Here is a 24860-nt window from a genome sequence, read left to right on the forward strand (position 1 = left end):
CGGCCTACCTAAACACTTAAGCCTCTAGTCCAGGTTTATCGCCTATCCAGGTTCCATCCGCAGGGAGTCCAGCCGAGGTTTCCACATACGGCCCCAAACGATGTGAACAGGGTTCCTGAGACACCAAACGGGTGACTCGGTACACCGTGCCACTGTGTATCTACCATAACATAGCCCACCCCGAGGGTCGGTGCTATGCACGGCCGCCAATACATAACCAACAAGCACCAGAAACTATTTGCAACTCCTGGACAGAGTACTAGGGTGGTTAAGAAGCCGAGAGGGTCAATTAAGGATCCCAATGCATGGTAGTAGCTGAATCTTAAATCACATATACAAATCTCAGTTCTTAGGGACGGCCTCAATGAAACAACCCACCATGTACTCCTACATGGCCTCTCATCGATACCTTTACCAAAACATGTTCCACGCATCCCTCACATTACCGACATAAGCATTTCACTCTAGCCCATCACCCAGATGAACCAGACCTGACACAACTCTAAGCATAGCAGGCATAGCAAGGTAGGAATCACATACATGGCTCAATCAACTCCTACACATGCTAGTGGGTTTCATCTAGTTACTGTGGCAATGACAGGTCATGCAGAGGATAAGGGTTCAACTACCGTAGCACACAGCAATTTGAATCGCGTTGTCTTAATGCAGTACACAGGAGCAGAAGTGAGAGCATGGGTTTGTATCGGAATGATCAATGGTTGCTTGCCTGATGGAGTGGTAGCGGGATACTGCCCTTCAGTTTGATACTCGTGAATATCCTCGGAGGCAGAACCTACCACGGAGAACACATCAGAACACAATCAACACATGACGATATGCAACAATATGATGCATGCTATGACATGGCAATATGATTGTGTCTTGGCCTAATGCAAGTTATATTAGAAAGGAATGAACTCATTTGAATAAAAGATTCAAATATTAGCTCATTAAACATGGCCTTAATAGTGCATTTCCTTATTCTGCTTAAACAGCAAGGTGAACTTGTTTTGTCATGCATGAAACCATTACAGATGGATAGATTGAATTTTTCTGATAATTTTTCATATATAAATTATTTCATTTGGAGTTACGGTTGAATTTCTATGATTTTTAGAAGTTTTAAACATTTTCTAGAATTTCCTGTATAAAAATAAATCCAGAAAATGCATTACTGCATCAGCAATGCGTCAGGGTGACGTCAGCAGGTCAAAGGCGCCAGCCCAGGTCAAACCTGACTGGTGGGCCCCTGCTGTCAGCCTCTCAGTGCACTAACTACGTTTAGTTAGCCTAATTACTGGGCAGGGCCCACTAGTCAGTGACTATACTAATTAAACTAACTAATTTTTAGTTAGAAACTAATCTGGATAATTAGCAGAGGGGGCCCACTTGTCATTGACTCAGGGGAGTCAGCTGGGCCCACCCAGTCCACGCCAGTGGTCAAATCCGCCGGTCAACAGGGCTAATCCCGCCGGCGTTGAGTCGTCGGCGAGGCCGGGATGGCGGAGGGCTTCGGAAAACGCCCTCAGGCGACCAAATCGATGGTGGAGACTATCTACAGATAGCTGGGAACGAGCCGCAGCATTTGGTGGTGGTAGTTGGGCTTCGGGTGGCCAGAAACGTCGCCGGCGACGAGCTTGGCGGTCGCCGGAGTCGGGTGAGGACGGTTTCGAGGCTACAGTGCACGGGAGGAAGAACGGGTGGTGGCTACGGGTTCCTGGTGCTGCGCTGAGCACGGTGAGGCGCTCGGACGCGTGCTTGCACGGCCATAGCCACGACGGCGACATGGCCGGCGGCGAGGAGCTCTCGGGTGCGGTGGAAACAGCGGCTACAGGGGCCAAAAGAGCACGGGGGCTAAGGGGAAAGGAAGAGGAGCTCACAGCGGAGTCGGAGAGGGGGTCAGCGAGCTCGAGGAGGTCCTGGCGGCGGCGAATCGACCGGAGATGGCTCGGGTGCCCGAGGTTGAAGACGAGGGCGAAGGCGGCGAAGCAGGGCTTCCGGCAAAGCGTGGCTCGGTGGGGAGGACGAGGGAGTCGTGGCGGAGCTAATGGGCTCGTCGGAGGGGCGAGGGAGTGGCTGTAGTGGCAACTACGGCGATCGGCAGCGAGGGACGTGCTCGGCCGTCGTGGGGGAGAGTGAGAGAGACGAGGGGGAGAGTGTGAGAGGATGAGAGGGAGACGTGGGGGTCGCGTGGCGTCCTCTGGGCGTCTCCCGGCGTCGGCAGAAGCAGGAGGTGGCCGGCGCGTGGCCGGCGCGCGGCGAGCACGCGCCCCTGCCTCCTGGCGCGAGGTAGGGGGTGACTGGCCGAGCCAGGTAAGGCCCAGGTGGGCTTCTTTCTCCTCTTTTTTTTGATTTAGTTTCTGTTTTCTATTAAACTGCAACTGTTTAGCTTTATTTAAAATACTAAAACATTTCCAAAAATCCTGAAAATAAATGTGGCCTCTGTTTAGATTATTTCCAACAGGAAACATTTATTCCCAGAATTATTTGAGCATTTAGATTATTTTATAGCATTTAAATGCCCGAATTCAAATACTTATGATTTAATTCAATGACCTTCTGTTGACCTAGAAAATTGTGCACCAATTTTGCCAGAGGTTCTAACCTAAGACAAAGAGGGTGAACTTTTTAGAAGGGCATTTCAGGTTCATTGAAAATATTTTTAGTAAACCCTAGTTGTTTCCAGGGGGTGTTGGGGGTTCTATCTTCCCCAATTCAAATTTAAGAAGAATTTAAACATGATGCACATTCTAATGCTTGAACTAGCTAGGGTGTGACAGCATCCAAGAGGGATATAATAAAAACTTTCATATAAAGTGCATTGAATACTATGTGAAGTTTGATTCCTTATGATTGTTTTGAGATATGAAGATGGTGATATTAGAGTCATGCTAGTGAGTAGTTGTGAATTTGAGAAATACTTGTGTTAAGGTTTGTGAGTCCCATAGCATGCACGTATGGTGAACCGTTATGTAACAGAGTTGGAGCATGAGATATTTGTTTGATTGTCTTCCTTATGAATGGTGGGCGGGGATGAGTGATGGTCTTTTCCTACCAATCAATCCCCCTAGTAGCATGCGCGTAGTACTTTGTTTCGATGACTAATAGATTTTTGCAATAAGTATGTGAGTTCTTTATGACTAATGTTGAGTCCATGGATTATACGCACTCTCACCCTTCCACCATTTCTAGACTCTCTAATGTCGCGCAACTTTCGCCGGTACCATAAACCCACCATATACCTTCCTCAAAACAGCCACCATACCTACCTATTATGGCATTTCCATAGCTATTCTGAGATATATTGCCATGCAACTTTCCGCTGTTCTGTTATTTATGACACGCATCATTATTGTCATATTGCTTTGCATGATCATGTAGTTGACATCGTGTTTGTGGAAAAGCCACCATTCATCTTTTTTTACATGTCGCTCTTGATTCATTGCACATCCCGGTACACCGCCGGAGGCATTCATATAGAGTCATATCTTGTTCTAGTATCGAGTTGTAATTTTTGAGTTGTAAGTAAATAGAAGTATGATGATCTTCCTTTTTTAGAACACTGTCCCATGTGAGGAAATAAAAGAAAAGAGAGAAAAAAAGAAAAAAAATAGAGAAAGAAGAAAGAAAAAAAAGAGAAAAATAGAGAAGGGGCAATGTTACTATCCTTTTCCATACTTGTGCTTCAAAGTAGCACCATGATCTTCATGATAGAGAGTCTCCTATGTTGTCACTTTCATATGCTAGTGGGAATTTTCATTATAGAACTTGGCTTGTATATTCCAACGACGGGCTTCCTCAAATTGCCCTAGGTCTTCATGAGCAAGCAAGTTGGATGCACACCCACTTACTTTTCTTATTGAGCTTTCATAAACTTATAGCTCTAGTCCATCCGCTGCATGACAATCCCTACTCACTCACATTGATATCTATTGATGGGCATCTCCATAGCCCGTTGATACGCCTAGTTGATGTGAGACTATCCCCCTCTTTTGTCTTCTCCACAACCACCATATTCTATTCCACCTATAGTGCTATGTCCATGGCTCACGCTCATGTATTGCATGAAAATTGAAAAAGTTTGAGAACATCAAAAGTATGAAACAATTGCTTGGCTTGTCATCGGGGTTATGCATGATTTGAGTATTTTGTGTGATGAAGATGGAGCATAGCCAGACTATATGACTTTGTAGGGATAAGCTTTCTTTGGCCATGTTATTTTGAGAAGACATAATTGCCTTGTTAGTATGCTTGAAGTATTACTGTTTTTATGTCAATATTAAACTTTTGTTTTGAATCTTATGGATCTGAACATTCATGCCACAATAAAGAAAATTACATGGATAAATATGTTAGGTAGCATTCCACATCAAAAAAATCTGTTTTTATCATTTACCTACTCGAGGACGAGCAGGAATTAAGCTTGGGGATGCTTGATACGTCTCCAACGTATCTATAATTTTTTATTGTTCCATGCTATTATGTTATCCATCTTGGATGTTTTATATGCATTTATATGCTATTTTATATGATTTTTGGGACTAGCCTATTAACCTAGAGCCCAGTGCCAGTTTCTGTTTTTTCCTTGTTTTTGAGTTTTGCAGAAAAAGAATATCAAACGGAGTCCAATTGACCTGAAAATTTACGGTGATTTTTTGAAGGAAATATGCCCTAGAGGCAATAATAAAGTTGTTATTTATATTTCCTTATATAATGATAAATGTTTATTATTCATGCTAGAATTGTATTAAGTGGAAACTTGATACATGTGTGAATACATAGACAAAACAAAGTGTCCCTAGTATGCCTCTACTTGACTAGCTCGTTAATCAAAGATGGTTAAGTTTCCTGACCATAGACGTGTGTTGTCATTCGATGAACGGGATCACATCATTTGGAGAATGATGTGATGGACAAAACCCATCCGTTAGCTTAGCATAATGATTGTTAATTTTTATTGATATTGCTTTCTTCTTGACTTATACATATTCCTTTGACTATGAGATTATGCAACTCCCGAATATCAGAGAAACACCTTGTGTGCTATCAAACGTCACAACATAACTGGGTGATTATAAAGATGCTCTACAAGTGTCTCCAAAGGTGTTTGTTGGGTTGCCATAGATCGAGATTAGGATTTGTCACTCCGAGTATCAGAGAGGTATCTCTAGGCCCTCTCGGTAATGCACATCGTGATAAGCCTTGCAAGCAATGTGACTAATGAGTTAGTTAAGTGATGATGCATTACGGAACGAGTAAAGAGACTTGCCGATAACGAGATTGAACTAGGTATGAAGATACAGACGGTCGAATCTCAGGCAAGTAACATACCAATGACAAAGGGAATGATGTATGTTGTCATCGCGGGTTGACCCATAAAGATCTTCGTGGAATATGTAGGAACCAATATGAGCATCCAGGTTCTGTTGTTGGTTATTGATCGGAGATGTGTCTCGGTCATGTCTACATAGTTCTCGAACTCGTAGGGTCCGCATGCTTAACGTTCGATGATGATTTGTATTATGAGTTATGTGTTTTGGCGACCGAAGATTGTTCGGAGTCCCGGATGAGATCACGGACATGACGAGGAGTATCGAAATGGTTGAGAGGTAAAGATTGATATATTGGACGATGGTATTCGGACACTGGAATGGTTTCGGAGTGGTTCGGATATTTATCGGAGTACTGAGGGGTTAGCGGAACCCCCTAGGGAAAGTAATGGGCCAACATGGGCCATAGGGGAGAGAGGGCAGCCCACAAGGGGTGGCCCCCCATGGGCAGTCCGAATTGGACAAGGGGAGGGGGCGCGGCCCCCCTTTCCTTCTCCCTCTCCCTCTCCTTCCCTTTTCCCCCTCCGAAAGAAAGGAAGGGGGAGACTAGGACTAGGAATCCTAGTTGGTTCCCCCCCACTTGGCGCACCCCCTTGGGCCGGCCTCCGCCCCTCCTCCTTTATATACGGGGGCAAGGGGCACCCCATAGCACATCAATTGTTCTCTTAGCCGGTATGCGGTGCCCCTCTCCACAGTTTACTCCTCCGGTCATATTATTGTAGTGCTTAGGCGAAGCCCTGCGGGGATCACATCACTGTCACCACGCCATCGTGCTGACGAAACTCTCCCTCGACACTTTGCTGGATCAATAGTCCGAGGAACGTCATCGAGCTGAACGTGTGCTGAACTTGAAGGTGCCGTACGTCCGATGCTTGATCAGTTGGATCGCGAAGATGTTCGACTACATCAACCGCGTTAACCTAACGCATCCGCTTTCGGTCTACGAGGGTACATGGACACACTCTCCCCCTCTCGTTGCTATGCATATCTGTTGGGGAACGTAGTAATTTCAAAAATTTCCTACGCACACGCAAGATCATGGTGATGCATAGCAACGAGAGGGGGAGAGTGTGATCTATGTACCCTTGTAGATCGACAACGGAAGCGTTAACTTGGTTGATGTAGTCGTATGTCTCCACGACCCGACCGATCAAGCACCGAAACTACGGCACCTCCGAGTTCTAGCACACGTTCAGCTCGATGACGATCCCCGGACTCCGATCCAGCAAAGTGTCGGGGAGGAGTTTCGTCAGCACGACAGCGTGGTGACGATCTTGATGTACTACAGCAGCAGGGCTTCGCCTAAACTTCGCTACAGTATTATCGAGGACTATGGTGGCTGGGGGCACCGCACACGGCTAAGGAATAGATCACGTGGATCAACTTGTGTGTTCTAGGGTGCCTCTACCTCAGTATATAAAGGACCAAAGGGGGGAGGCTGGCCGGCCACAAGGGGCGCGCCAGGAGAGTCCTACTCCCTCCGGGAGTAGGATTCCCCCCCCCCCCCAATCCTAGTTGGAATAGGATTCCTCGGGGGGGAAGAGAGAGAGGGGGCCGGCCACCTCTCCTAGTCCTAATAGGACTAGGGAGGGGGGAGGCGCGCAGCCCACCTTGGGCTGCCCCTTTCTCCTTTCCACTAAAGCCCACTAAGGCCCATATGGTTCCCGGGGGGTTCCGGTAACCTCCCGGTACTCCGGTAAAATCCCGATTTCACCCGGAACACTTCCGATATCCAAACATAGGCTTCCAATATATCAATCTTTATGTCTCGACCATTTCGAGACTCCTCGTCATGTCCGTGATCACATCCGGGACTCCGAACTAACTTCGGTACATCAAAATGCATAAACTCATAATATAACTGTCATCGTAACCTTAAGCATGCGGACCCTACGGGTTCGAGAACAATGTAGACATGACCGAGACACGTCTCCGGTCAATAACCAATAGCGGGACCTGGATGCCCATATTGGCTCCTACATATTCTACGAAGATCTTTATCGGTCAGACCGCATAACAACATACGTTGTTCCCTTTGTCATCGGTATGTTACTTGCCCGAGATTCGATCGTCGGTATCCAATACCTAGTTCAATCTCGTTACCGGCAAGTATCTTTACTCGTTCTGTAATACATCATCCTGCAACTAACTCATTACTTGCAATGCTTGCAAGGCTTATGTGATGTGCATTACCGAGAGGGCCCAGAGATACCTCTCCGACAATCGGAGTGACAAATCCTAATCTCGAAATACGCCAACCCAACATGTACCTTTGGAGACACCTGTAGAGCTCCTTTATAATCACCCAGTTACGTTGTGACGTTTGGTAGCACACAAAGTGTTCCTCCGGCAAACGGGAGTTGCATAATCTCATAGTCATAGGAACATGTATAAGTCATGAAGAAAGCAATAGCAACATACTAAACGATCGGGTGCTAAGCTAATGGAATGGGTCATGTCAATCAGATCATTCATCTAATGATGTGATCCCGTTAATCAAATAACAACTCTTTGTCCATGGTTAGGAAACATAACCATCTTTGATTAACGAGCTAGTCAAGTAGAGGCATACTAGTGACACTCTGTTTGTCTATGAATTCACACATGTATTATGTTTCCAGTTAATACAATTCTAGCATGAATAATAAACATTTATCATGAAATAAGGAAATAAACAATAACTTTATTATTGCCTCTAGGGCATATTTCCTTCAGTCTCCCACTTGCACTAGAGTCAATAATCTAGTTCACATCGCTATGTGATTAACACCAATAGTTCACATCTTTATGTGATTGGTTCACATCTCCATGTGACTAACACCCAAAGGGTTTACTAGATTCAATAATCTAGTTCACATGGCTATGTGATTAACACCCAAAGAGTGATCGTGTTTTGCTTGTGAGAGAAATTTAGTCAACGGGCCTGCCATATTCAGATCCGTATGTATTTTGCAAAATTCTATGTCTACAATGCTCTGCACGGAGCTACTCTAGCTAATTGCTCCCACTTTCAATATGTATCCAGATTGAGATTTAGAATCATCTGGATCAGTGTCAAAAACTTGCATCGACGTAACCCTTTACAACGAACCTTTTTGTCACGTCCATAATCGAGAAACATATCCTTATTTCACTAAGGATAATTCTGACCGCTGTCCAGTGATCTACTCCTAGATCACTATTGTACTCCCTTGCCAAATCAGTGCAGGGTATACAATAGATCTGCTACATAGCATGACATACTTTATAGAACCTATGGCCAAGGCATAGGGAATGACTTTCATTCTCTTTCTATCTTCTGCCGTGGTCGGGCTTTGAGTCTTACTCAACTTCACACCTTGTAATACAGGCAAGAACTCTTTCTTTGACTGCTCCATTTTGAACTACTTAAAAATCTTGTCAAGGTATGTACTCATTGAAAAAACTTATCAAGCGTCTTGATCTATCTCTATAGATCTTGAAGCTCAATATGTAAGCAGCTTTACCAAAGTCTTTCTTTGAAAAACTCCTTTCAAACACTCCTTTCTGCTTTGCAGAATAATTCTACATTATTTCCGATCAACAATATGTCATACACATATACTTATCAGAAATGATGTAGTGCTCCCACTCACTTTCTTGTAAATACAGGCTTCACCGCAAGTCTGTATAAAACTATATGCCTTGATCAACTTATCAAAGCGTATATTCCAACTCCGAGATTCTTGCACCAATCCATAGATGGATCGCTGGAGCTTGCATATTTAGTTAACACCTTTAGGATCGACAAAACCTTCTAGTTGCATCGTATACAACTCTTCTTTAGTAAATCCATTAAGGAATGCAGTTTTGTTTATCCATTTGCCAGATTTCATAAAATGCGGCAATTGCTAACATGATTCGGACAGACTTAAGCATAGATACGAGTGAGAAAATCTCATCGTAGTCAACACCTTGAACTTGTCGAAAACCTTTTTGCGACAATTCTAGCTTTGTAGATAGTAACACTACTATCAGCATCCGTATTCCTCTTGAAGATCCATTTATTCTCAATTGCTTGCCGATCAGTGGGCAAGTCAACCAAAGTCCATACTTTGTTCTCATACATGGATCATATCTCAGATTTCATGGCCTCATACCATTTCGCGGAATCTGGGCTCATCATCGCTTCCTCATAGTTCGCAAGTTCGTCATGGTCTAGTAACATGACTTCTAGAACAGGATTACCGTACCACTCTGGTGCGGATCTTACTCTGGTTTACCTACGAGATTTGGTAGTAACTTGATCTGAAGTTACATGATCATCATCATTAGCTTCCTCACTAATTGGTGTAGTAGTCACAGGAACAGATTTCTGTGATGAACTACTTTCCAATAAGGGAGCAGGTACAGTTACCTCATCAAGTTCTACTTTCCTCCCACTCACTTCTTTCGAGAGAAACTCCTTCTCTAGAAAAACTCCGAATTTAGCAACAAAAGTCTTGCCTTCGGATTTGTGATAGAAGGTGTACCCAACAGTCTCCTTTGGGTATCCTATGAGGACATATTTCTCCGATTTGGGTTTGAGCTTATTAGGATGAAACTTTTTCATATAAGCATCACAACCCCAAACTTTAAGAAACGACAACTTTGGTTTCTTGCCAAACCACAGTTCAGATTGTGTCGTCTCAACGGACTTAGATGGTGCCCTATTTAACGTGAATGCAGTTGTCTCTAATGCATAACCCCAAAACGATAGTGGTAGATCGGTAAGAGACATCATAGATCGCACCATATCTAATAAAGTACGGTTATGATATACGGACTCACCATTATGCTGTGGTGTTCCAGGTGGCATGAGTTTGTGAAACTATTCCACATTGTTTTAATTGAAGACCAAACTCGTAACTCAAATATTTTACTTCTGCAATCATATCGTAGAAACTTTCATTTTTGTTACGATGATTCTCCACTTCACTCTGAAATTCTTTGAAATTTTCAAATGTTTCAGACCTTTGTTTCATCAAGTAGATATACTCATATCTGCTCAAATCATCTGTGAAGATCAGAAAATAATGATACCTGCCACGAGCCTCAATATTCATCGGACCACATACATCAGTATGTATGATTTCCAACAAATCTGTTGCTCGCTCCATTGTTCCGAAGAACGGCGTTTTAGTCATCTTGCCCATAAGGCATGGTTCGCAAGCATCAAGTGATTCATAATCAAGTGATTCCAAAATCCCATCAGCATGGAGTTTCTTCATGCGCTTTACGCCAATATGACCTAAACGGCAGTGCCACAAATTAGTTGCACTATCATTATTAACTTCGCATCTTTTGGTTTCAATATTATGAATATGTGTATCATTAAGATCGAGATCCAATGAACTATTTTCATTGGGTGTGTAACCATATAAGGTTTTATTCATGTAAACAGAACAACAATTTATTATTTTACTTAAATGAATAACCGTATTACAATAAACATGATCAAATCATATTCATGCTCAATGCAAACACCAGATAACACTTATTTAGGTTCAACACTAATCCCGAAAGTATAGGGAGTGTGCGATGATGATCATATCAATCTTGGAACCACTTCCAACACACATTGTCACTTCACCCTTAACTAGTCTCTGTTCATTCTGCAACTCCCATTTCGAGTTACTACTCTTAGCAACTGATCCAGTATCAAATACTGAGGGGTTGCTATAAACACTAGTAAAGTACACATCAATAACATGTATATCAAATATACTTATGTTCACTTTGCCATCCTTCTTATCCGCCAATCACTTGGGGTAGTTCCGCTTCCAGTGACCAGTCCCTTTGCAGTAGAAGCACTTAGTCTCAGGCTTAGGATCAGACTTGGGCTTCTTCACTTGAGCAGCAACTTGCTTGCCATTCTTCTTGAAGTTCCCCTTCTTCCCTTTGCCCTTTTCTTGAAACTAGTGGTCTTGTCAACCATCAACACTTGATGTTTTTCTTGATTTCTACCTTCGTTGATTTCAGCATCACGAAGAGCTTGGGAGTTGTTTCCGTTATCCCTTGCATATTATAGTTCATCACGAAGTTCTACTAACTTGGTTATGGTGACTAGAGAATTCTATCAATCACTATCTTATCTGGAAGATTAACTCCCACTTGATTCAAGCGATTGTAGTACCCAGACAATCTGAGCACATGCTCACTAGTTGAGCGATTCTCCTCCATCTTTTAGCTATAGAACTTGTTGGGGACTTCATATCTCTCAACTCGGGTATTTGCTTGAAATATTAACTTCAACTCCTGGAACATCTCATATGGTCCATGACGTTCAAATCGTCTTTGAAGTCCCGATTCTAAGCCATTAAGCATGGTGCACTAAACTATCAAGTAGTCATCATATTGAGCTAGCCAAACGTTCATAATGTCTGCATCTGCTCCTGCAATAGGTCTGTCACCTAGCGGTGCATCAAGGACATAATTCTTCTGTGCAGCAATGAGGATAAACCTCAGATCACGGATCCAATCCGCATCATTGCTACTAACATCTTTCAACACAATTTTCTCTAGGAACATATCAAAATAAACATATGAAAGCAACAATGCGAGCTATTGATCTACAACATAATTTGCAAAATACTACCAGGACTAAGTTCATGATAAATTTAAGTTCAATTAATCAAATTACTTAAAGAACTCCCACTTAGATAGACATCCCTCTAATCCTCTAAGTGATCACGTGATCCAAATCAACTAAACCATAACCGATCATCACGTGAAATGGAGTAGTTTTCAATGGTGAACATCGTTATGTTGATCATATCTACTATATGATTCACGCTCGACCTTTCGGTCTCCGTGTTCCGAGGCCATATCTGCATATGCTAGGCTCGTCAAGTTTAACCCGAGTATTCTGCGTGTGCAAAACTGGCTTGCACCCGTTGTAGATGGACGTAGAGCTTATCACACCCGATCATCACGTGGTGTCTGGGCACGACGAACTTTGGCAACGGTGCATACTCAGGGAGAACACTTCTTGATAATTAGTGAGGGATCATCTTATAATGCTACCGTCAATCAAAGCAAAAATAAGATGTATAAAAGATAAACATCATATGCAATCAAAATATGTGACATGATATGGCCATCATCATCTTGCTTCTTTGATCTCCATCTCCAAAGTACTGTCATGATCTATATCGTCAACAGCATGACACCATGATCTCCATCATCTTGATCTATATCAATGTGTCGTCACGTGGTCGTCTCGCCAACAATTGCTCTTGCAACTATTGCTATCGCATAGTGATAAAGTAAAGCAATTATTTGGCGCTTGCATATTATGCAATAAAGAGACAACCATAAGGCTTTTGCCAGTTGCCGATAACTTTAACAAAACATGATCATCTCATACAACAACTTATATCTCATCGCGTTTTGACCATATCACATCACAACATGCCCTGCAAAAACAAGTTAGACGTCCGCTACTTTGTTGTTGCAAGTTTTACGTGGCTGCTACGGGCTTAAGCAAGAACCAATCTTACCTACGCATCAAAACCACAACGATAGTTTGTCAAGTTGGTGCTGTTTTAACCTTCGCAAGGACCGGGCGTAGCCACACTCGGTTCAACTAAAGTTGGAGAAACTGTCACCCGCAAGCCACCTATGTGCAAAGCACGTCGGGAGAACCGGTCTCGCGTAAGCGTACGCGTAATGTCGGTCCGGGCCGCTTCGTCCAACAATACCGCCGAACCAAAGTATGACATGCTGGTAAGCAGTATGACTTATATCGCCCACAACTCACTTGTGTTCTACTCGTGCATATAACATCAACACATAAAACCTAGGCTCGGATGCCACTGTTGGGGAACGTAGTAATTTCAAAAATTTCCTACGCACACACAAGATCATGGTGATGCATAGCAACGAGAGGGGGAGAGTGTGATCTACGTACCCTTGTAGATCGACAACAGAAGCGTTAACTTGGTTGATGTAGTCGTATGTCTCCACGACCCGACCGATCAAGCACCGAAACTACAGCACCTCCGAGTTCTAGCACACGTTCAGCTCGATGACGATCCCTGGACTCCGATCCAGCAAAGTGTCGGGGAAGAGTTCCGTCAGCATGACGGCGTGGTGACGATCTTGATGTACTACAGCAGCAGGGCTTCGCCTAAACTCCGCTACAGTATTATCGAGGACTATGGTGGCTGGGGGCACCGCACACGGCTAAGGAATAGATCACGTGGATCAACTTGTGTGTTCTAGGGTGCCTCTACCTTAGTATATAAAGGACCAAAGGGGGGAGGCTGGCCGGCCACAAGGGGTGCGCCAGGAGAGTCCTACTCCCTCGGGGAGTAGGATTCCCCCCCCCCCAATCCTAGTTGGAATAGGATTCCTCGGGGGGGAAGAGAGAGAGGGGGCCGGCCACCTCTCCTAGTCCTAATAGGACTAGGGGATGGGGGAGGCGCGCAGCCCACCTTGGGCTGCCCCTTTCTCCTTTCCACTAAAGCCCACTAAGGCCCATATGGTTCTCGGGGGGTTCCGGTAACCTACCGGTACTCCGGTAAAATCCCGATTTCACCCGGAACACTTCCGATATCCAAACATAGGCTTCCAATATATCAATCTTTATGTCTCGACCATTTCGAGACTCCTCGTCATGTCCGTGATCACATCCGGGACTCTGAACTAACTTCGGTACATCAAAATGCATAAACTCATAATATAACTATCATCGTAACCTTAAGCGTGCGGACCCTACGGGTTCGAGAACAATGTAGACATGACCGAGACACGTCTCCGGTCAATAACCAATAGCGGGACCTGGATGCCCATATTGGCTCCTACATATTCTACGAAGATCTTTATCGGTCAGACCGCATAACAACATACGTTGTTCCCTTTGTCATCGGTATGTTACTTGCCCGAGATTCGATCGTCGGTATCCAATACCTAGTTCAATCTCGTTACCGGCAAGTCTCTTTACTCGTTCTGTAATACATCATCCCGCAACTAACTCATTAGTTGCAATGCTTGCAAGGCTTATGTGATGTGCATTACCGAGAGGGCCCAGAGATACCTCTCTGACAATCGGAGTGACAAATCCTAATCTCGAAATACGCCAACCCAACATGTACCTTTGGAGACACCTGTAGAGCTCCTTTATAACCACCCAGTTACGTTGTGACGTTTGGTAGCACACAAAGTGTTCCTCCGGCAAACGGGAGTTGCATAATCTCATAGTCATAGGAACATGTATAAGTCATGAAGAAAGCAATAGCAACATACTAAACGATCGGGTGCTAAGCTAATGGAGTGGGTCATGTCAATCAGATCATTCATCTAATGATGTGATCCCGTTAATCAAATAACAACTCTTTGTCCATGGTTAGGAAACATAACCATCTTTGATTAACGAGCTAGTCAAGTAGAGGCATACTAGTGACACTCTGTTTGTCTATGTATTCACACATGTATTATGTTTCCGGTTAATACAATTCTAGCATGAATAATAAACATTTATCATGAAATAAGGAAATAAACAATAACTTTATTATTGCCTCTAGGGCATATTTCCTTCAATATCCTAGATAGATCTTGTGTGATCGTAGGAATTTTTTTGAAATTGCATGCTACGTTCCCCAACAGTGGCTTCCGAGCCAGGTTCATGCGTAGATGATATGCACGAGTAGAACACAAAGAGTTGTGGGCGATCATAGTCATACTGCTTACTACCAACGTCTTATTTTGATTCGGCGGTATTGTTAGATGAAGCGGCCCGGACCAACCTTACATGACCACGTTCATGAGACCGGTTCCACCGACAGACATGCAACTTGTTTTGCATAAAGGTGGCTGGCGGGTGGCTGTTTCTCCAACTTCAATTGAAGCGAATTTGACTACAGCCGGTCCTTGTTGAAGTTTAAAACGACACACTTGATGAAAAATCGGTGTGGTTTTTATGCGTAGGTAAGAACGGTTCTTACTAGAAGCCCATAGGAGCCACATAAAACTTGCAACAACAAAGTAGAGGACGTCTAACTTTTGTTTTGCAGGGCATGTTGTGATGTGATATGGTCAAGACATGATGTGATATACGTTATTGTATGAGATGATCATGTTTTGTAAAAGTTATCGGCAACTGGCAGGAGCTTTATGGTTGTCGCTTTATTGTATGAAATGCAATCACCATATAATTGATTTACTTTCACTATGCGTTAGCGATAGTTGTAGAAGCAATAGTTGGCGATACGACCACGATGCTACGATGGAGATCAAGGTGTCAAGTCAGTGACGATGGGGATCATGACGGTGCTTCGGAGATGGAGATCAAAGGCACAAGATGATGATGGCCATATCATGTCACATATTTTGATTGCATGTGATGTTTATCTTTTATGCATCTTATTTTGCTTAGTACGGAGGTAGCATTATAAGATGATCCCGCACTAAATTTCACGGTATAAGTGTTCTCCATGAGTCTGCACCGTTGCGACAGTTTGTCGTGCCGAGACACCACATGATGATCGGGTGTGATAAGCTCTACATTCACATGCAATGGGTGCAAGACAGTTTTGCACATGCAGAATACTCGGGTTAAACTTGATGAGCCTAGCATGTACAAACATGGCCTCAGAACACTGAGACCGAAAGGTTGAATGTGAATCATATAGTAGATATGATCAACACAGAGATGTTCACCATTGAAAACTACTCCATCTCACGTGATTATTGGACATGGTTTAGTTGATATGGATCACGTGATCATTTAGATGACTCGAGGGATGTCTATCTAAGTGGGAGTTCTTAAGTAAAATGATCAATTGAACTTAAATTTATCATGAACTCAGTCCTGATAGTTTTTGCATATCTATATTGTAGATCAATGGCCCGTGCTACCATTCCCTTGAATTTTAATGCGTTCCTAGAGAAATCTAAGTTGGAAGATGATGGTAGCAACTACACGGATTGGGTCCGTAACTTGAGGATTATCCTCATTGCTGCACAGAAGAATTACGTCCTTGATGCACCGCTAGGTGCAAGGCCTGCTGCAGGAGCAACTCCGGGCATTATGGACGTCTGGCAAGCTAAATCTGATGACTACTTGATAGTTCAGTGTGCCATGCTTTACGACTTAGAATCGGCACTTCAAAGACGTTTTGAGCGTCATGAAGCATATGAGATGTTCTAGGAGTTGAAGTTAATATTTCAAGCAAATGCCCGAGTTGAGAGATATGAAGTCACTAACAAGTTCTATAGCTGCAAGATGTAGGATAACAGTTCTGTCAGTGAACACATACTCAGAATGTCTGGGTACCATAACCACTTGACTCAGCTGGGAGTTAATCTTCCAGATGATAGTGTCATTGACAGAGTTCTTCAATCGCTGCCACCAAGCTATAAAGGCTTCGTGATGAACTATAATATGCAAGGGATGAACAAGACGATTCCTGGGCTCTTCGCAATGCTGCAAGCTGTGGAGGTAGAAATCAAGAAGGAGCATCAAGTGTTGATGGTTAAATAAACCACTAGTTTCAAGAAAAAGGGCAAAGGAAAGAAGGGGAACTTCAAGAAGAATAGCAAGCAAGTTGCTACTCCCGGGAAGAAGCCCAAGTCTGGACCTAAGGCTGAAACTAAGTGCTTCTACTGCAAAGGGACTGGCCACTGGAAGCGGAAATGCCCCAAGTATTTGGCGGACAAGAAGGATGGCAAAGTGAAAGGTATAATTGATATACATGTTATTTATGTGTACCTTACTAATGCTCGTAGTAGTGCCTGGGGTATTTGATACTGGTTCTGTTGCTCATATTTGCAACTCAAAACAGGGGCTACAGATTAAACAAAGATTGGCTAAGGACGAGGTGATGATGCACTTCGGAAATGGTTCCAAGGTCGATGTGATCGCTGATGGCAGCTGGAACTACGTCGGTATTTCCCCGAAGAGGGAGGGATGATGTAGCACAGCGGCGGTAGAGTATTTCCCTCAGTTATGAAACCAAGGTGTCGAACCAGTAGGAGAACCAAGCAACACAATGTAAACAGCCCCTGCACACAAATAACAACACCTCATAACCCGACGAGTTAAAGAGGTTGTCAATCCCTTTCGGCTAACGGCGCCAAAAATTGGTGCATGACGAGAGAAAGTTGTGATAGACTAAAATAATAGATCGCAAATAAAATAAAGTGCAACAAGGTATTTTTGGATTTTTGGTTTAATAGATCTGAAAATAAAAGCAAGGAAAAAGTAGATCATGGGGAAAATATATGAGAAATAAGACCCGGGGGTCGTAGGTTTCACTAGTGGCTTCTCTCAGGAAAAAAAGCAAACGGTGGGTAAAAAAATTACTGTTGGGCAATTGATAGAACTTCAAATAATTATGACGATATCCAGGCAATGATCATTACATAGGCATCACGTACAAGATTAGTAGACCGACTCCTGCCTGCATCTACTACTATTACTCCACACATCGACCGACATCCAGCATGCATCTAGTGTATTAAGTTCATGGAAAAACGGAGTAACGCAATAAGAATGATGGCATGATGTAGACAAGATCCGTTTATCTATATGGTGGTAGATATAGATCTTGTCTTTTTATCCTTAGTAGCAACGATACATACGTGTCGGTTCCCTTTCTATCACTGGGATCAAGCACCGTAAGATCGAACCCACTACCGGGCACCTCTTCCCATTACAAGATAAATAGATCGAGTTGGCCAGAAAAAACCCAAATATCGAAGAAGAAATACGAGGCTATAAGAGATCATGCATGAAAGGATCAAAGAAACTCAAATACTTTCATGGATATAAAAACATAGATCTGATCATAAACTCGAAGTTCATCGATCCCAACAAACACACCGCAAACGAGTTACATCATATGGATCTCCAAGAGACCATTGTATTGAGGATCAGGGGAGAGAGATGAAGCCATCTAGCTACTAACTACGGACCCGAAGGTCTACAAAGGACTACTCACGCATCATCGGAGAGGCACCAATGGAAGTGGTGAACCCCTCCGTGATGGTGTTTAGATTGGATCTCGTGTTTCTGGACTCTGCGGCGGCTGGATGAATATTTCGTCGACTCCCCTAGGGTTTTCGGAATATTTGGGTATTTATAGAGCAAAGAGGCGGTACGGGGGCACCCGAGGTGGGCAAAACCCACTTTCACATCCCTAGCTTCTGGTGCTGTCTAGTGTTTGCATCTTGCTTGCATCATGTTTAAATTTTTGAAACTTGAACTGAGGAATTTTGGAAGCCTCAAAAACTTAAATAAAAGAGGGGCAAAGAACCCTGGAAAATGCATTCAATGTTTCCAAAATGGCCTTAAATAATGTTGGTTATATTTTGGCAAGGGTTTTGCACCAAACCAAAAATAATGAACATTTTTGAGGAATATTTTGAGCACTGAATTTAAATCATTATTCTAGTTGCATTTGGAATTATATTCATAATATGTATAGAATATACTTTCAAATACCCTGGAACATTTTATGTGCATTTGGATCAGCCCATTCAGCAACATAAAAATATCCAGAGGATATTTGGTACTGTTTTTGAATCTGTTTTGATTTTTAAACAGTGGGAAAAGATTAAATAAAAGAAAAACAGAACAGAAATATAATAAAAGAGAGAAGCCCAGCCACTTACCTGGCGCTCACCTGCAGCAGAGCCGACCCAGCTTCCGTTCCGGCCCAGCCCACCGCCGCCTTCCCCCCCTGTCATCTTCCTCCTCGCCAGAAGGACAGAGGCGTGTCGCCCGCGCGCGCTTGCCCCTGGCCACCTCCTGCTTCCTCCCCGAGCCCTCTAGCGACGCCACGGAGACGCCCTCGACCCCCTCGACCGCTATCCCTTCTCTCTGCTCGCTCTAGCTCTCTCCCTCCCTCGATTTGGAGCACCACCGAGAGCCACCGGAGGGCGCCGCCGTCACATCCATAGCCACCAGCCACCCCTCGCCCTTCCGCTGAGCTCAGGAGCTCCGCCTCGACCTCCTCTTCCTCCCCACCGAGCCAAGCCCCTCGGGAAGCTCTGCATCGCCTCCACGCCATCGTCTTCGTCCTCGACCGCCGCCGATGGTCGCCGTTGATTCGCTGCCGTTCGTGCTTCCCCGAGCTCGCTGACCCTCCCTGCATGATCCCCGTGAGCCCCTGCTTCGTTTCCCCCTAACCCCATGTCCGATTTCGAGCTCTAGCCGCCCCCTCTACCGGAGCCGAGACGCTCCGCCGCACGGGCTCGTCGCCGGCGAAGCCCCGGTGACCTTTTGGTACCATGCCTGCGTCCGTTGCACTCATAACGTCCCGTAGAGTAAAACTAGCACGGCAACCGTCTCGTTTGCACACCGCAGCGCCGGTCCCGCGAACCCCTGAGCTTCAGCCGCCGCCCGGCTCGACGCCGTCGTCATTCCCGGCCACCCCAGCTCCAACCACCGTCATCGTTGGATGCGCCACACCGCCAGCTACCCGTAGCACCCAGCCGTTCGCCCCGTCGTGCCCCACAGCACCATTCCCAACTTCGCCGAACTCCGGCCGCCGCTTTGGAGCTCGCCGTCGTCAGCTCTAGCCTCCCCACGACCCAGCACCCGCACCGTTCGACGCGCGGGAGCAAGGGCTCTCCAACGAGCCCAAGCACGGCCTCGCCCGTGCCCTGTAGCGCGTTTCCGGATCGCGCCGCCGTCTCGGGCCTCGCCGGCGTCATGTCGCCGGTGGGTTTGACCCACTTTGACCACGGCGGGACCCCCCTGTGTCCATGACATGTGGGGCCGGCCTTTGACTGAATTAGTGTAGGATTTTAATTAGTGCTAATTGCCCGATTAGTTTAGGTGTTAGATTAGTTAACACTAATTAATTTAGTTAATTAATTAAGCCACTGACATGTGGGCCCAGCCCTGCTGACATTTTCGTTAGTATTAGTTTAATCCTAATCAACCCAGTTAACCAACTGAGTCACTGACCAGTGGGCCCCACTGGTCACGTTTGACCCGGACCAGCCCCTGTTGACCTGCTGACGTCATGCCAACGTCATGCTGACGCAGTAATGTTTTCTGGATTTATTTTTATTCAGAAAATTCCAGAAAATTGTATAAACTTCTAAAATTCATAGAAATTCAATCGTAACTCCAAATTAAATAATTTATATATGAAAAATGATCAGAAAAATCCAGTCTATCCATCTGTACCATTTTCATGCATGTTAGAACAACTTATAGCTGCTGTTTAGCACAAATCAATTAAATGGCATTTAAACTCTCACATATGGAGTTTGAATTTGAACCTAGTGTTCAAACCAGCCCCATTTAACCTGTTGCTAGATGCATTAGCCCAAAACACATTCATATTGCCATGTCATTATCATGCATCATATTGTTGCATCGATTGATTGTGTTCTTTCTTGTTTGCCGGTAATTGTCCCCTCTCAGTAGACGACGTTCCGACGATTGTTCGATGACACCGATGAAGAACTATATTATCTTCAGAAGTGCCAGGCAAGCAAAACCCCCTTGTTCATTCCGTTACAATCCTACTCTCTCGCTCCTGCTCTCTTTTAATGCATTAGGACAACACCGATTCATCTGTTACTTGCTGCGATAGCTGAACCCCTTTATCCTTTGCATGACCTGTCATTGCCACAGTAAATAGATGAAACCCACTAGCATGAGTAGGAGTTGTTTGAGCCCTGTTGTGCCTACTCATTCATGTTGTTTGTCATGCCTGCTACTGCTTAGAGTTGAGTCCGGTCTGATTCATCGGGGATGAATCAGAGGTGTGTGAACATGTCCTACTGTGTGTGAGCTAAGTGTGTGAACACGTTTTGGTAAAGGTAGCGGTGAGAGGCCATGTAGGAGTACATGGTGGGTTGTCTCATTGCAGCCGTCCTCAGGAACTGAGTTCTGTGTTTGTGATCCATGATCAGTTACTACCACACATTGGGCTCCGGGCGCTCCAAGCCCTCTCGACTTATTAATCAACTTGATCTTTGTCCAGGAGTTGCAACTAGTTTCTGGTGTTTGTAGGTAGTGTTAGTAGTCTACCAAGTGGCACCCGGTACAGGTGGGCTTGGGACAGACTAGGCACAGTGGCCCGGTGTACCAAGTAGCACCCGGATGGTGGGCTTGGGAACCCTGCACACATCGTTTGGGGCCGTGAGCGACACCCCGGCCGGATCTCCTTGCGGATGGAACCCGAATAGGTGATAAACCTGGACTAGAGACTTGTTCGGTTAGTCAGGTCGTGGCCGACTCCCTCGCCCGGCTTCCGCTTGAAGGTTGCCGAGGTACATGACGTGTACATGGCGATAAGTGGCGAGAGCGTGTGTGAAGAAGTACACCCCTGCAGGGTTATCATTATCTATTCGAATAGCCGGATTCCTCGGATATGGAAACTTGGACCCCTTGCATAGTTCATAGACAAGTGAAAGTGGATACCCTAAAATACGCAAAATAAGCGTGAGTGCTATGGATGGCGTTCTCGTAGGGAGACGGGAGCGGATCCATAGTGGTGCATTGGTTGGTGAATATGTGGACTCGTGTGCGCCACCTCAAAAGAGTTACTTGCAATAGTAGATCAGGATAGCCACCGAGTCAAAGCTGGCTTGCTGCAGTTAAACCCCACCATCCCCTTGTTGATAATGATGCATATGTAGTTAGTTCTGATGTAAGTCTTGCTGGGTACATTTGTACTCACGATTGCCTATTTTATGTTTTTGCAGAGAGACTTCAGTCTCACTAGTAATTCCGCGTGGACTTCGACGTTTAGCTTGTTACCTCAGCTACGATCTTGTGCCCTCGGCAGGATCTGGTAGATAGTCAGGCTTTCAGCCTTTTTCATTTATAGATGTCTGTACTCAGACATGATAGCTTCCGCTTGTGCTTTGACTTGTATGCTCTGAATGTTGGGTCATGAGACCTATGTTTGTAATATCTCGCTCCTCGGAGCCTAATGAATAAATACTTGAGTTGTAGAGTCATGTTGTGATGCCATGTTGTATTTGCACATATCGAGCATATTGTGTGTATGTTATTGAAATGCTTGGTATGTGTGGGATCTGACTATCTAGTTGTTTATCTTTAGTAGCCTCTCTTACCGGGAAATGTCTCCTAGTGTTTCCACCGAGCCATGGTAGCTTGCTACTGCTCCGGAACACTTAGGCTGGCCGGCATGTGTCCTTCTTCGTTCCTGTGTCTGTCCCTTCGGGAAAATGTCACGCGATGAATACCGGAGTCCTGTTAGCCCGCTACAGCCCGGTTCACCGAAGTCCTGCTAGCCCAGTGCTACAGCTTGGATTCACTCGCTGATGACCGACACGTTCGATGCTGGGTCATGGATGCCTGTCCCTGTAAGTTAGTGCCACTTTGGGTTCACGACTAGCCATGTCAGCCCGGGTTCTTTGTCATATGCATGCTAGCGACACTATCATATATGTGAGCCAAAAGGCGCAAACTGTCTCGGGCCAGGTAAGGTGGCACCCGTGGGAATACCGTGCGTGAGGCCGCAAAGGGATATGATGTGTTACATGCTAGATCGGTGTGACTTAGGATCGGGGTCCTGACAGCTTTGGTATCAGAGCTTGACTGCCTGTAGGATTACCAAGCCAAACTGGTCGAAGTTGAGTCTAGAAATTCTTTAGTTATATAAGGGAATTGATTGTGGGATGGAACGTAAGGCTCTTTTTACTCCTTATACCTCATGGACCTCTGATCCGAGTCAACATCTTCTCTTCTACGGGGATTAAGAACTAGGCTTCTCATCTATCTATTAGGATGACGTGTTACTAATCCCTAGACCTTTAAGATAGTTGGATTTAAGCCCCAGTTCAGTTCCTACTACTTCTGTATGTTAACTGATGATCTCGAAACCTTGGTATTGTGCTTCTGAGTGGTTATGCCACCATTTTTGTGAATGTCTCAAATCTTTTCTGAGCATTTACAGCCGTTATGCTGTCTGAGTCATCCCAGGTTTCTAAACTATCTGATGCATTTGCAAATTTCTTCCTCCCGTTCCTGATGTCCTTTTGGGCCAGATTAAGCACACTAACCGGTGCGTTGAGGTAATTTATTGCCTTGACATATATGTTGGAGTTCCTATTATGACCCTAAGTGCTTAGGGGATCATCTAGTAATTTAGCCATGATTTGTGTCCCAGTGTGATGATTCTGGCCTTTATTCTCGAGAGCATTCCGTGATGCTACTTAGTAATAGGTATTCTATTCCTGGGTTTTGAACCCGAGATTCACTCTTACTTCATGTTGATAGTGTTTGCTAGTTCCTTTAGGATATTAGTAACCTTTGCGATAGTCCTCGAGGTCCGTGGTATATCGTTCTTCCAAATACCATGAACCATTCTTGGCAGGAGTTATTTTGAACCAAAAGATCACAACCAGAGTACTCTTGATGAGTTCTCCATGCTATATTGTGACTCTGCCAGCTCAACCTTTCTGCATGGGTTATCCGGAAGAATTATGTTGAACTTGGTTCGACATACTAATCTATGCATCCACAACTCAGAAAGTTATATGTTCCTTTGAGTTGTCCCTCTTTAGTTGTCTACTGACCTTCGTCTATCAATTGATAGTCAAGAGTATGCGTGCATTCATTTATCGATGCCTATTACTCTTGTGGTCCGTCAAGCCATTCTGTCCTGAATGACTTGGAGAAACAAACTCCAGTACCTCATCCATACCTAGGATTGGGTCAAAGCAGTTGTATTCCACAGATCAAATGCCAATCCAGCTTCTGGTTCTGTTCTACCTTGGAGTATTACCCCCTTTATGTCAGAATTGTCATGAGAACTGTACCAACTCTCATGAATTTTGACGTAGTGATACTCCTCACCATCATTAGTCATTCCTCGGTTTTCGTGTTGGTGCAACCGGAATACCGACAAATGAATTGTGATGTGTGAAATCAATACTCCTAGCAACCTCGTTGCTTGGTAGTTAAAGGACAATAATTTCATTCTTAGCGTGTTGGTTTTTGAATCATCCTTCTAAGACTGATCGTGCTACCTAGTCCTTATTTCCTGGTGCACTCTTTGATTGATGAGTTAGGATTTTGTCAAGTCCTCACTCATTTGATCATATCATCTTGCCCTGAAAAGCAAGATTGTTCTCGAGCTTAGTAACATATCGGTGGTTCGTATTTTCCATATATCTTCTCGGAAGTATTACCAGGTTGTCACCTGACCGCTATGTTGAGTTCGTGATCAAGTTAGTTTATTCCTGTAAACCACCCTTTCTCCAAGAATTCATGTTGGATACCCTGAGCTAGTTGGATAAGCTAAACAACAACTTGGAGAGTTGGAAGATAAAAGCTTGTCCGACTTAGTTCATGTTAAGGGATATCTTTTTGTGTGTGTGTTGAAGAAAGATGATATCTTCATCAATTGGTCCTTGTGAACAATTGTTGGATCTATTATCTTACCCAAACCTTTGATTGAGTATGGGCTATCGTCAAATCAAATCAGAACCAACGATATTCGTAATGTTGTCTTACTCGTGGTTTTTTCCTCGAGCATATACCATTATATTCTTTGGTCTGACCAATGCTATCACCGTGTTCACTTAACTATGGAA

The sequence above is a fragment of the Triticum dicoccoides genome, chromosome 3A (assembly GCF_002162155.2).
Source record: "Triticum dicoccoides isolate Atlit2015 ecotype Zavitan chromosome 3A, WEW_v2.0, whole genome shotgun sequence".
NCBI lineage: Eukaryota > Viridiplantae > Streptophyta > Magnoliopsida > Poales > Poaceae > Triticum > Triticum dicoccoides.